This window comes from Eriocheir sinensis, chromosome 1 (genome assembly GCF_024679095.1).
Source record: "Eriocheir sinensis breed Jianghai 21 chromosome 1, ASM2467909v1, whole genome shotgun sequence".
In the NCBI taxonomy this organism is placed as follows: Eukaryota; Metazoa; Arthropoda; class Malacostraca; order Decapoda; family Varunidae; genus Eriocheir; species Eriocheir sinensis.
In genome coordinates, this window is record NC_066509.1 from 35,912,003 (window position 1) to 35,924,045 (window position 12,043).

The 12,043-nt window shown below is 40.5% G+C and overlaps 1 pseudogene; it reads left to right on the forward strand.

Moving 5' to 3' along the window:
- The first annotated feature begins 244 nt into the window (after positions 1 to 244).
- LOC126998871 (uncharacterized) lies at positions 245 to 10,034 on the forward strand (annotated as a pseudogene).
- The last annotated feature ends 2,009 nt before the right edge of the window (positions 10,035 to 12,043 follow it).

Sequence of the window (12,043 nt, forward strand, 5' to 3'; positions counted from 1 at the left end):
CAAATCTGGGCGCTGATTGAAGTGATGCCACGCATTCGTGAACGCTACGCCTTCATCGTTACATAACTGCTTTAGACTAGTGTTGACGCCGTACGCTTTACTGTTAAATCCGGCGAACGTATTGACTCGGTAGAATCCCAGAGACGATGATGTGAGGGGACTTGGTCTTGTATTTCCGAATGACTTGACGGTATTTTGCTAACAGGTCCTGAGATTGGGTTGACTGAAGGTCGTTGGTTCCCGCATGGATCAGATACACTGTGTCCTCCTTCGCATTTATTGAAACTGCATCGACCGCTGATTCAATAATAATAGTTTAGTCAGACTCCACTTGGAATATGCGGTACAGTTTGGTCGCCTCACCATGCAAAGGACATTGCTAAATTAGAAAGTGTTCAGCGTCGGACAACAAAAATGATCTCTTCCTTGCGCAACAAATCCTACGAAGAAAGGCTTTCCACCCTTAACATGTTCTTACTTGAAACGTCGCCTCCGAGGAAAATTGATCGAATGTTTTAAAATACTTAATGGTTTCACGAATGTAGACAGAACAAAATTGTTTATGATCGATGACACTTTGCGAACGAGGAACAATGGCATAAAACTCAAATGTAGACAAGTAAATTCAGACTGCACCAAATTATTCTTCACCAACGTTGTAGTGCGAAAATGGAATAAGCTCCACCGTCAGTGGTCCAGTGTAACACGATTGACTCCTTTGAAAACAAGCTCGACCGTCACTTCCTTGAACTTAATATTAACTAAAGTAGAAAAGCAACATTTTGGAGCCATCTGATTAGTGTAGATTCACTTAGGTTTAGGACAGACCACCTAGTCTGGACCATGGGGTCTGTGTGGTCTGATTTTCTATGTAAATCTATGTAAAAAATCTCTCTCTCTCTCTCTCTCTCTCTCTCTCTCTCTCTCTCTCTCTCTCTCTCTCTCTCTCTCTCTCTCTCTCTCTCTCTCGTTGTGGGTTTGCAGGTACTTTCAAGTGTAGTTTTTTCAACCTAGCTTGTGATAGTTTGGCAAGGCAATTTAGGCAATTTAGCATTAGTTAGACCTCATCTTGACTATGCGGTTCAGCTCTGGTCACCTTACTATACTAGAATGGATATCAAAATGTTAGAATCGGTGCAGAGAAGGATGACTAAGATGATTCAGTGGTTGAGAAACTTGCCATACGAGGAAAGACTCAAACAGTTAAACTTGAATTCTCTGGAAAGACGAAAGGTGCGTGGAGACATGAACGAGGTTTATAAATAGATGAAGGGCTTTAATAAGGGGGATCTTCATAAGGTTTTGTTTGTAAGAGAGCCGAGTAGGACACGAAGTAATGGGTTTAAACCAGATAGATTCAGATTCAACAGGGACATAGGCAAAAATTGGTTTACTAACAGAGTGGTGGATGAGTGGAATAGGCTTAGCAGTCACGTGGTGAGTGCCAATACAATTGTCACATTCAAAAATAGATTAGATAAATTAATGGACAGCGATATTAGGTGGGGTTAGATACACGGGAGCTTAGGTTCAAAGGAGCTGCCTTGTATGGCCTACCGGCCTCTTGCAGACCCCTACGTACTTATGTTCTTATGTTCAAGCCTTAGGAAATAGTACTGTTTGTTAAGAACATACCCACATTAGACAAGGCTATCGTAGATGTTGTTGAGGCATTTCCATGGGTAGTTTTACGAGCTTATTAGTAGTTTGACCTCTGCACCGTGGACATGAAAAAAACACCAATGAGAACCCGACTAACTTAATTTGTGGCCTTTGAAAATTGTTGTTTTTGGAGCCGAAAGTGTCTGAGAACCAAACCTTACCACCACACATAAGATAAGTCTTTCGTAGAGGTTGTATAAGCACTTCCATGGGTAGTGTTATGAGCATAGTGATAGTCTGACCACCCTTATGCATCGTGATCGTGAAAGAGCACTCACCACAGCCCGACTAACCTCCCTTTGTGAACTTTGGAAAGAGGAAACACTTGTTGTCACCAATTAAACACACCATTTTCTTTCTCGTTTCCTTCGCCCTCATTTCTTCATTCTGCCCTGTAACTCACCTTGTCCTCTTTCTCCTCTTCCACTCTCATAACACACTAATATCTTGTCTTCCTATTCATCAGACTGCGAGTCACTATATATATATATATATATATATATATATATATATATATATATATATATATATATATATATATATATATATATATATATATATATATATATATATATATATATATATATATATATATATATATATATATATATATATATATATATATATATATATATATATATATATATATATATATATATATATATATATATATATATATATAAACATATTGAAACTGCATCACCATAGAGCCATTATTGTAAATATTAGCGCATATGAACTTCTGTAAATAATCAATCACCGTATGTAAAAACGTGTATATTCTCGAGAATAAATTTGCTTATAAATGGAGTCACCACCGGGTTATCAGTCGTATCTCTGAACCTAAACAGACGGCCATAAAGAATCACACTGCATTATACAAGCTATAAACTAGCTGTCTAGAAAACACACAAACAGAAATGTTTGGCTTTCTCAGTAGCGGCCTAAGCTGCCGCTACACATTCATTCAAAAGGAGAGTACCGAGACACCTCTGCACCTGAACTTGATCTTGTTTTTTACCTTTTATTCGCTCTTCTTTATTTTTTGTACGAAGCAAAATATAGAGGGCTTTTTTATTTTGTTGTTGCTGTTCGTGTTTTTGCCCTTGAATTGCCTCCTCTGCTGTAAAAAAAATAAAATTAAAAGGGAATATATTGTTGTGAGACCCGAATGCGTCTCAGAATACGGGGCATACTAGATGTGATTACTGATTAGTTCTGACAGTTTAGCTTTTTAAGGGAGGGCGAGATTGGACGTGTGGCAGTGCAGCACCCGAGGCCGTGGCGTGAGGAGGAAGCGGATAGCTGCTGCGTCTCATAAGTGGTGCCGAGAAGACAGTGCGTTTGTGTTAGTGTGTGTGTGTGTGTGTGTGTGTGTGTTTGTGTGTCAGGTGTTTACGCCGACGTGGAAAACATGGTAAGAGGAACTTGTACACACACACACACACACACACACACACACACACACACACACACACACACACACACATAAAATAAAATTGAAGGAAAAGCTGGACAAATATAGTGGGAGACAGGACTGACCGAGCTTGAGTTCAGGTCCTGTATACTACAAATAGGTAAACACACACACACACACACACACACACACACACACACACACACACACACACACACACACACATTTTTTTTTTTTTTTTTTTATTTTACGTTCTTTCTTTTTATTTTTGATGTTTTGAATATCTTATGTTCTTTTAAAATATTTTTTCCGCTCTTGCAACATTGATCTATACTTTGACCTTCTGTTGTTGTCGTTTTTTTCTGAGTGAAGCGAAGAACTGATGGAGAATATGAAAAAAGGCACATGTACTCTATTCTCTCTCTCTCTCTCTCTCTCTCTCTCTCTCTCTCTCTCTCTCTCTCTCTCTCTCTCTCTCTCTCTCTCTGCATATATATATATATATATATATATATATATATATATATATATATATATATATATATATATATATATATATATATATATATATATATATATATATATATATATATATATATATAACGTCTACCTATCTCTTATCTCTATTACCTCTATCTATCTTTCTATCTTTCGCTCACCACGACTGGTGGGTAAGAAGATCCTGCCCTCTCTACCTCTCTGTCTATATTTATCAAGCTCTCTCTATCAATCTATTTATATATAACTCTCTATCTACTTTTTTTATCGATTTCTCTATCAGTCTAACTTTCTCTCTCGCCCCGGCAGGAGGAAGAGCAGATCCTGCTCTCTCTACCTCTCTCGCTCAAGCTCTCTCTATCTATCCCTATCTATATCTATCTAACTCTTTATCGATCTATCTATCCATCTCTCTCTCGCTCATACAGGAGGAAGAAGGTCCTGCCGTCATCGACCTGAGCCTGGCCAAGGGTCACGCAGGCCGGCCTGGTGAAGGAGCTGCACGAGGCGCTCACCACCGTGGGCTTCATCTACCTCAAGAACGTGGACGGCTACGACGAGGAGGCGCTGCTGCGACACTCCAAGTGGTTCTTCAGGTGTCGAGGCGGGGGGTTGTGTCTGTGTGGGTCTCCTTCTTTTTCTTCTTCTTCTTCTTTATCTTCCTTACGAGCATATTATTTATCCTATTTTCTCTCCTGTACCTTAATTCTGTTTTTTTTTCTCTTCCTCCTTTCCACTTTTTCTCCTTTCGTTTGTCCTTTCCTTTCCTTCCCTCGCCCTTCATCCTCTCTTTTCTTTCCCGTTCCTTTCATCCCAGCATCATCATCTTCTTCTTCCTCTTCTTCTTCTTCTTTTTCTTCTTCTTCTTTTTCTTTTTCTCTTTCTTCTTCTTCTTCTTCTTCTCCTTCTTCTTCTTCTTCCTCTTCTTCTTCTTCGTGGTTCCCTATCTGTCTTCGTCTTCTTTTTTGTCGTTTTTCATGCGTGGGTCTATTTTTGTTTTCGTCTTCTTTGTCCTCCTTCGTGTGGGTCTCCGCGTCTCTTCGTATTTGTATTTCTTTGTCCCTAATCCATGTTTATCGTTCTGGGTCTCCGTTCCTTTGTATTCGTCGCTATTCCGTGTCTTTATCGTTGTCCCTGCTTCTCCACTTGACTCTGTGGATCTTTATTTGAGACTACCCGTTGAAATGCCCGCAACTCCTACGAAAGCTTTGTCAAATGTGTGTGTGGTCTTGGACATCGAAGTGTTTGAGATCGGTGGGTCTGTTCACGCGTCTCGGAATCAACGTTACCCGATTGTCGTACTCAGTCTCTAATATTCCCAGATTTCAACCACAAAGCTGCCTCATGTGCCCCAATAACTGGCTTTTTGTGTTGTTATCGTTGAAAAGGTTAATTATTCTTGTTTCCTGGTGACATTTAAAGGGTGAGAAGCCGGGATACGTGATGCTCCGAGTACGATAATCTGGCAACGGTGGTCTCGGTTTCTGTCCGTCTCTTCCTCTCAAGTTAATATCTACTTGCTCCGTCTCTCATCTAGCTGCACCATGTCCCTTATCTATCCATCCACTGCCTCTTCTCTTCCTCTCTTTTCCCCTGTCTCTTTTATAACCATTTCTTCTCCTCCTCCTCCGCCAGCCTGCCGATGGAGCAGAGGATGGCCATCTCAAGTCTTTAAACCATAATTGCAGCAACGAGTACAGCGTATACTTTCCTGTCATCCACTGAGACGTGTCCCACAAGGAAGGTGAGGACTGAGGGATGACTGGGGGACTTAGAGGACTTGGCAGAATGAGGGATGACTTGGGAGTTTGGCACAGAACTTGAAGACCTGCTAGAGCGTGGTGAATGACTCGATAAATTATTAAAACTTGATGACTGACAGAATTTGAGGATTTATGAAAACTTGAGAACTTACTAGAACATGAAGGATGACTTTGGGAATTTGGCACAGAACTTGAAGACCTGCTAGAATGTGAGGAATGACTCGATAAATTGTTTGAACTTGATGACTGATAGAATTTGAGGAGTTATAAGAACTTGAGGGCTTTAAGAACTTGAAAACTCACTAAAACTTGAGGGATTACTTCTGAGCTTGGCATAAAACTTGAGAACGATAGAACGTGAGGGATGACCTCGAAACTTGGCATAGACCTTGAGGATATATAAGAACTTGATGTCTTATAGAGAAAGAAGGGAGATCAAGTGCGGGTCAGGAGTAACTTTCGGAGTAATTTCATCTGTTACTTCTTCTTTGTGGTTTGTCGGTCTCGTTGTTGCATTGCGTGTCGACCGAACCGATCAGTGAGATCATCTGTTTGTTCCGATGGCTGTTATGATACACGGTTACGAGTTCCCTTCTCGCGACCATACAAGATAATGCAGTGACCTAACCAATCAGCAAGCTACTCTGGATTCGGTCTCTGTTTCTAGTTCCAGGTGCGTGACAAAATAAAAACGATTCTGAATGATAAGTGACGCAAATGACTCGAAGCTGCAATGAGGTACAATGACACGACATGCAGTAAGTACGTTATCAAGAGGGTTATACTCTCTTTATATAGAAACAAATTATGCACGTTGATAAATTTGAATAATATTGACGAAACACGACACGAACGAGAATATTCATCTGTCTGTCTGTCTGTCTGTAATCAGTCGATTGATCAGCGAGCTATTTACCCAGATGATGGTGGTGGTGGTGGTGATAGTGGTGGTTATGAAGATAGTGAATTGAAGGTGAACCGAATGTAAGAATAGTGATGAGGAACTTAAATTCGCCTGCACCACCACCATCATCACCACCACCTACCCAGCACCACCCCCCACCACCACCATCACACACCACCCCACCACCACAACCACCGCGTCCTCTCCTTCCTAGCCTTCGAGATCGGGCAAGCAGGGGAAGCCGAAGGAGGACTCATATCGCTGGAGGAGAAGTTCATCATCGAGGACAACCAATGGCCTCTAGAGTCTAGGGAATCCGAGGAGGGCAGGAACTTCAGGGTAAGGGATAGGATGTTAGATTCTCTTTTCTTTTTTTTTCTATCTTTTATATATTTTATTTTTTTTATTTACTTTATTTTAATTGTTTGTTTTTCTTTCGTTTTTCTCTCTTTCTGTCTTTCTTTCCTTTCTTTCAACCTTTCAATTATTTTTCAACCTTTCTGTTTTTCTTTCGTTCTTTCGTATATTTTTTATCTTTTTATATTTTCTTTGTTTTTTTTGTGTTTTCTTTTCTTTCCTTCCTTTTTTTCTTTTTATTTGTTTGTTTTCTTTCGTTTTCTCTCTTTTTGTCTTTCTTTTCTTTCTTTCAATCTTTCAATCCTTTTACCAACCTCTCTTTTTCTTTCTTTCTTTCGTTCTGGCTATCTTTCCTTCCTTCTTCTTGCCTTTCTTTACTTATCTACTACTAATCAACACTATATTCATCTACATCTACCTCTCATCTTTACCATTCCTCCACCTCTCTTTCTGTCAGACATGGATGGAGGTCTACCACTAGAAGATGACCGAGGCTTCGGGAGCTGCTGAGCCTGATCGCGGAAGGTTACGGAGCACCCAGCGACTTCTACGCCGACATCTTCAGGGATCCGCATCTCTCCACGCTCCGGCTCATCCGCTACCCGGCCAGACCAACCCGACATATGAAGCCCGTGACGGTGACGCGGGTAAGTGATGGTGTGTCTTGTAAGGTCATCATCTGTATCACCTTTTAAGTTATCGCCATCTTTCATTGCCTTCTCTGAGTCTAAAAGCACAAGTAACTGATATGGTCTATTCCCGGCCTCTTAAGACGCCTTTCTTCCAGGTAAATTGATGGTCTTGCTATGCGTTATCATCTTTATCACCTTCCACGTTATCGTCATTTTACATTGCCTTCTCTGAGTCTAAAAGGAGAAGTAACTGATATGTTCTATTCACGGCCTCTTCAAACGCCTTTCTTCCGGGTAAATTGATGGTCTTGCTATACGTTATTCTATCATCTTCTTTATCACCTTTCACGTTTTTGTCATCTTACTTTGCATTCTCTGGGTTTTCAAGCAAAAATAGCTGACATGTTCTAGTCTCGGCCTCTTCAAACGCCTTTCTTCCGGGTAAATTGATGGTCTTGCAATACGTTATCATCTTCATCACCTTTCAATTATCGTCATCTTACATTGCATTCTCTATGTCCTCAAGCAAAACTAGCTGACATATTCTTTTCATCTTCTTCAAACTCCTTTCTTCCGGGTAAATTGAAGGTCTTGCCACGTTATCATCTCCTTCCTCATCTCTTCTTAGTCTAAAAACAAGGAACTGAGATCAAAAAAATACCTGCTTGAGACACCTTTTCTCTTTCTTCCTCCCTCTCTAATCCAAGCAGCCAAACAGACATATTAAGCCATGAGCAAAGATATTTTATCACTTTTTCTGAGCCTTAAAACAAAAGACCATCAAAACATTAAACACACCTTCTGCCATCTTTCTTCCTCCATCGTTATAGTGATACAGTCAGCGAGGCACCAAAGTTCCGTCATGCAGTAAGTTTTCGTCACCTATTCTGTCTCTAAAACCAAAAGAAACACGCACTCGAACCACATCTCCTTTTCACACACTTTCCCTCCTCCCCTACAGTGATCCAGACGGCCGAACACCAGGACACCACGAAGGTCACGCTGCTGGCCACCTTTGCCGAGTACCCGGGGCTGCAGGTTCGCTGGTGGAAGGACGACTCCATCATCGACGTGACGCACAAACCCGTTCACCTCGTCATGAACATCGGCCAGCTGCTCTCCTACACCAGCGGCGGGGCTCTCAAGGCTACCAAACACCGCGTGATCGACTGCTGTGGTGATAGGTGAGCCTGGTGGTGGTGGCGGTGGTGGTAGGCTATGTTAGGTTGGACTAGGTTGGTTTGGTAAGGTTGTTGCTGTTGTTGGTGGTGGAATAGGTGTGTGTAGGTTGGTTGGGTTAGGTTGGATAGGTAATTTTATTTGTTGTTGTTGTTGGAATAGTAGATAGGTTAGATTAGGTTAAGTTAAGTTGGATAGGTTAGGATGGATATACTAGGCTAGATACGTAAGAATATGACCCTTTGAAAGATTTTGGAGGTCAGGGTTCGTGAAAGTATATGTGTGTTGGGTTTGGTAACACTGCACCACTAACCTAACCTAACCATCACCAACACAAACTCGCCATTCCCACACAGCCCTTCCTTCCTCCTCCCCCAGGCACTATCTATTCTAAGCCTAAGAGCAAAAGGAACTCAAACGGCAAACAACATCTCCAAACCTCTCTCACCTTTCCCTTGGCAGGCTGTCCGTCCCATTCTTCCTGGAGCCACGGTTCCACGCCAACGTGAACGTGGTCCTGCCGGGGTGCGAGCAGAGGGAGAGTCAGCCCAAGTACTACGGCCACTGGCTCTTGGAGGGGATCAGAAAGTGGGCCGAATACAAGGATTTCTGCAGGCGAATCGAAACACAGACCGCGAAGACACTGTATGAGGGAGAAGAAGATGAGGATGAAGTGATGATGTGGAAGAAATAGATTGGAGGAAGGGGAAGAGGAGCAAGAGGATAAGTGATGATGATGTAAGGATAGGGACGATGCTGCAAGGAGGAAGAGGGGGATATTTGGTGATGGAGAGGATATAAGGAAAGAGAAGAAGAGGAAGAGTAAAAAGATAAGGTTTTAGTTCAATGAGAGGTAATAGCAGGGAGTAGATTCGAGAAAGAGGATGAGAAATTGTGAAGAGGGAAGAGGAAGAGCAGCAAGAGGAGGAGGAGGGGAATACTGTGTTAATAGAGATGATATGATACAATAAAGAGGAATTACATAGGTGTTGCGAGCAGAGGAGGAGGTGGAATTAAGAGGCAATGTAAGAAGCGCATTCGATAAACAGGTAGAGAGCAGAGACAGGTGAATAAATATGAGGAAGAAGATAACAACAGAGAATATATAAGGAGAGAGACAGCAATGGAGGAAAAAAGAGGAAGGGAGTGTGAAGGTAGAAGTGTGAGGTGAAATGTAAAAAAAAAACATTACCACCACCACTAATAATAATAATAATAATAATAATAATAATAATAATAATAATAATAATAATAATAATAATAAGAGTGTATTGTCATTCTTGAGCTAGGTATTTCCAGGTAAGCAATCAGATAAATAAGATTAAGATAAAGATGGTGAAATGACAGGTGAGAATGATGATGATGATGACGAAGATGAAACAGATGATTTTGATATCGTAACAAGTGGTGATGATGATGATGAAGTTTATGTAATTATTTTAACATGTGTGGGAAGATAAAAAAAAATAAACTGTATAACTTTGAAGATAAAATGTGGGAGAAAAGAGTTACGTTGTGAGGAGGACTCTCTCTCTCTCTCTCTCTCTCTCTCTCTCTCTCTCTCTCTCTCTCTCTCTCTCTCTCTCTCTCTCTCAATGAGAAATAAATGTTGTAAAATGATTCAGGAATTTACTATTATTTAAAAGCACGAAAAAATACTCTTATATTTACCCAGTTTTTCATTCATTAATTTATTCAAAGTAAAAGAGACAAATACCTTCTCTTTTTTCATGCAGTAAAGTATATAATAGGAACATTCTTATCGAAAAAAATAATTGCTATAAAAATAAAGCATTAGATTCCACATGTTCGAGGATACAAAAACCAAAAAACAAATGACAAATGATAACCTCCTCCTCCTCCGTCTTCTTCTTCTTCTTCCTGCTTATCGCTATGTCGTAGTCCTCCTCCTCATCCTCCTCCTCCTCTTCTTGGTCCTCTCTTCTGTTTATTCACGCACTTCGCTTTCCAATGGCATTATACTATAGATCTTTCCTCACCATAATATACCATCGCACTACATTTTTTTTTCAGTTTTATTGCCTGAATCACCATAATCTTTCAGGGTGGACTCGCGGACTTGGTATCATTGCTTGGGTGCCTGTATTGACTTAAAGAGGGACCAGAGAGCAAAGAGATAGTAGGTTATGTCACGGTAGGTTAGATCTAGTAAACAACAGCCAATGAGCGACGCAGAGATTGTCACCCAAACAATGATGCCAAGCACGCGAGTCCATCCCTGAAGGATTTGACCCGCCAGCTCTCGTGAAACCGACTATATTTATCAATCCTATTCCTTGGGCTTATGCTGATTCACGTATTTTGCTTTCAATGATATTATATTATGGATCTTTCCTCACTATAATACACCATCGCACTACAATTGTCAGGTTTATTGCTCGAATCGCCTATTTCCAATCCTATTCCTTGGACATATGGTGATTCACGTATTGTGCTTTCAATGGCATTAAATTATATTACCTACCTTTCCTACCATCTCAGAGCAATATTCATAATTTATTTGCCCGATCAATTATTTTCAATCCTGTTCCTTGCATTTTTTCGAGCATTTTGCCATTCATTTTTCCAGCACGACTTTAGGAACACTTTTGCTAGCTTTACAATTCTTTCCATCTCCTTTTGCCGCCGTACAGACCCTAACGCCGTACACTAAGTAACCGAAAACAAAAGAGAAACGATAATAAAGCAACTGAGAAAAAAGGAGGTAAAATAATCACATCACAAGGATGCGAGCAGAGAGAACATTCACAGCGCACGTAAATTAGATCCATTGTACCATTTCCTTAAACTAGAAATTTCAATGCGCGCACTGAGAATGTTAACAAATAAGAAGGATAAAATATACAGGGGAGGAGGAGGAAGAGAAGGAGGAAGGAAGGATGGTGATAAGAAGGAGATGAAGGAGAAAATAATAAAAGAAAAGAAAATTGATAAGACGAAGATAAAAGAAAAAAAGAAAGAAAAGGGAAAGAAAAAAAGAATAACAAAAGGAGAAGATGAGAATAAAAAGAAAAGAAAAAAGAAAAAAGTATTGTGCAAAATAACACAGAAAAAAAGCAGAAAAAAGGAGAAAGAACAAATAAGACGAAAGAAGAAAATACGAAGAAAGGAAAAAGAAAGAGAGGTGGAGGAAGGAGGAGACGGAGGGCGAGGCTATGAAGATTCCGTGCGCGTGTGTGTGTGTGTGTGTGTGTGTGTGTGTGTGTGTGTACATGTGTGTGTGTGTGTGTGTGTGTGTGTGTGTGTGTGTGTGTGTGTGTGTGTGTGTGTATATATATATATATATATATATATATATATATATATATATGTATATATATAAGGGCTGGTACGACAATCTAGCAACGTTGCCATCCACGTGCGTGTGAGACTGTTCGACCACTCCTTTGATCACCGTAGTACCATTCCTAAAAAAGCTTTCCTGATAATTAATTAAACCAGGTGAATATCGTAGCAATAGTGGCAATTTTAATACGATTGTCAAGAAGAAGTACAAGATATATGGTTGAGCCCGATTGCAGTTGGCCCAACACTGAGCAGAGTCAAAGGTGCTCTACGTCAGTAACCTAACTGTTGAGATCACTGAGCAAGACTTCTAGAGGCTGATGTT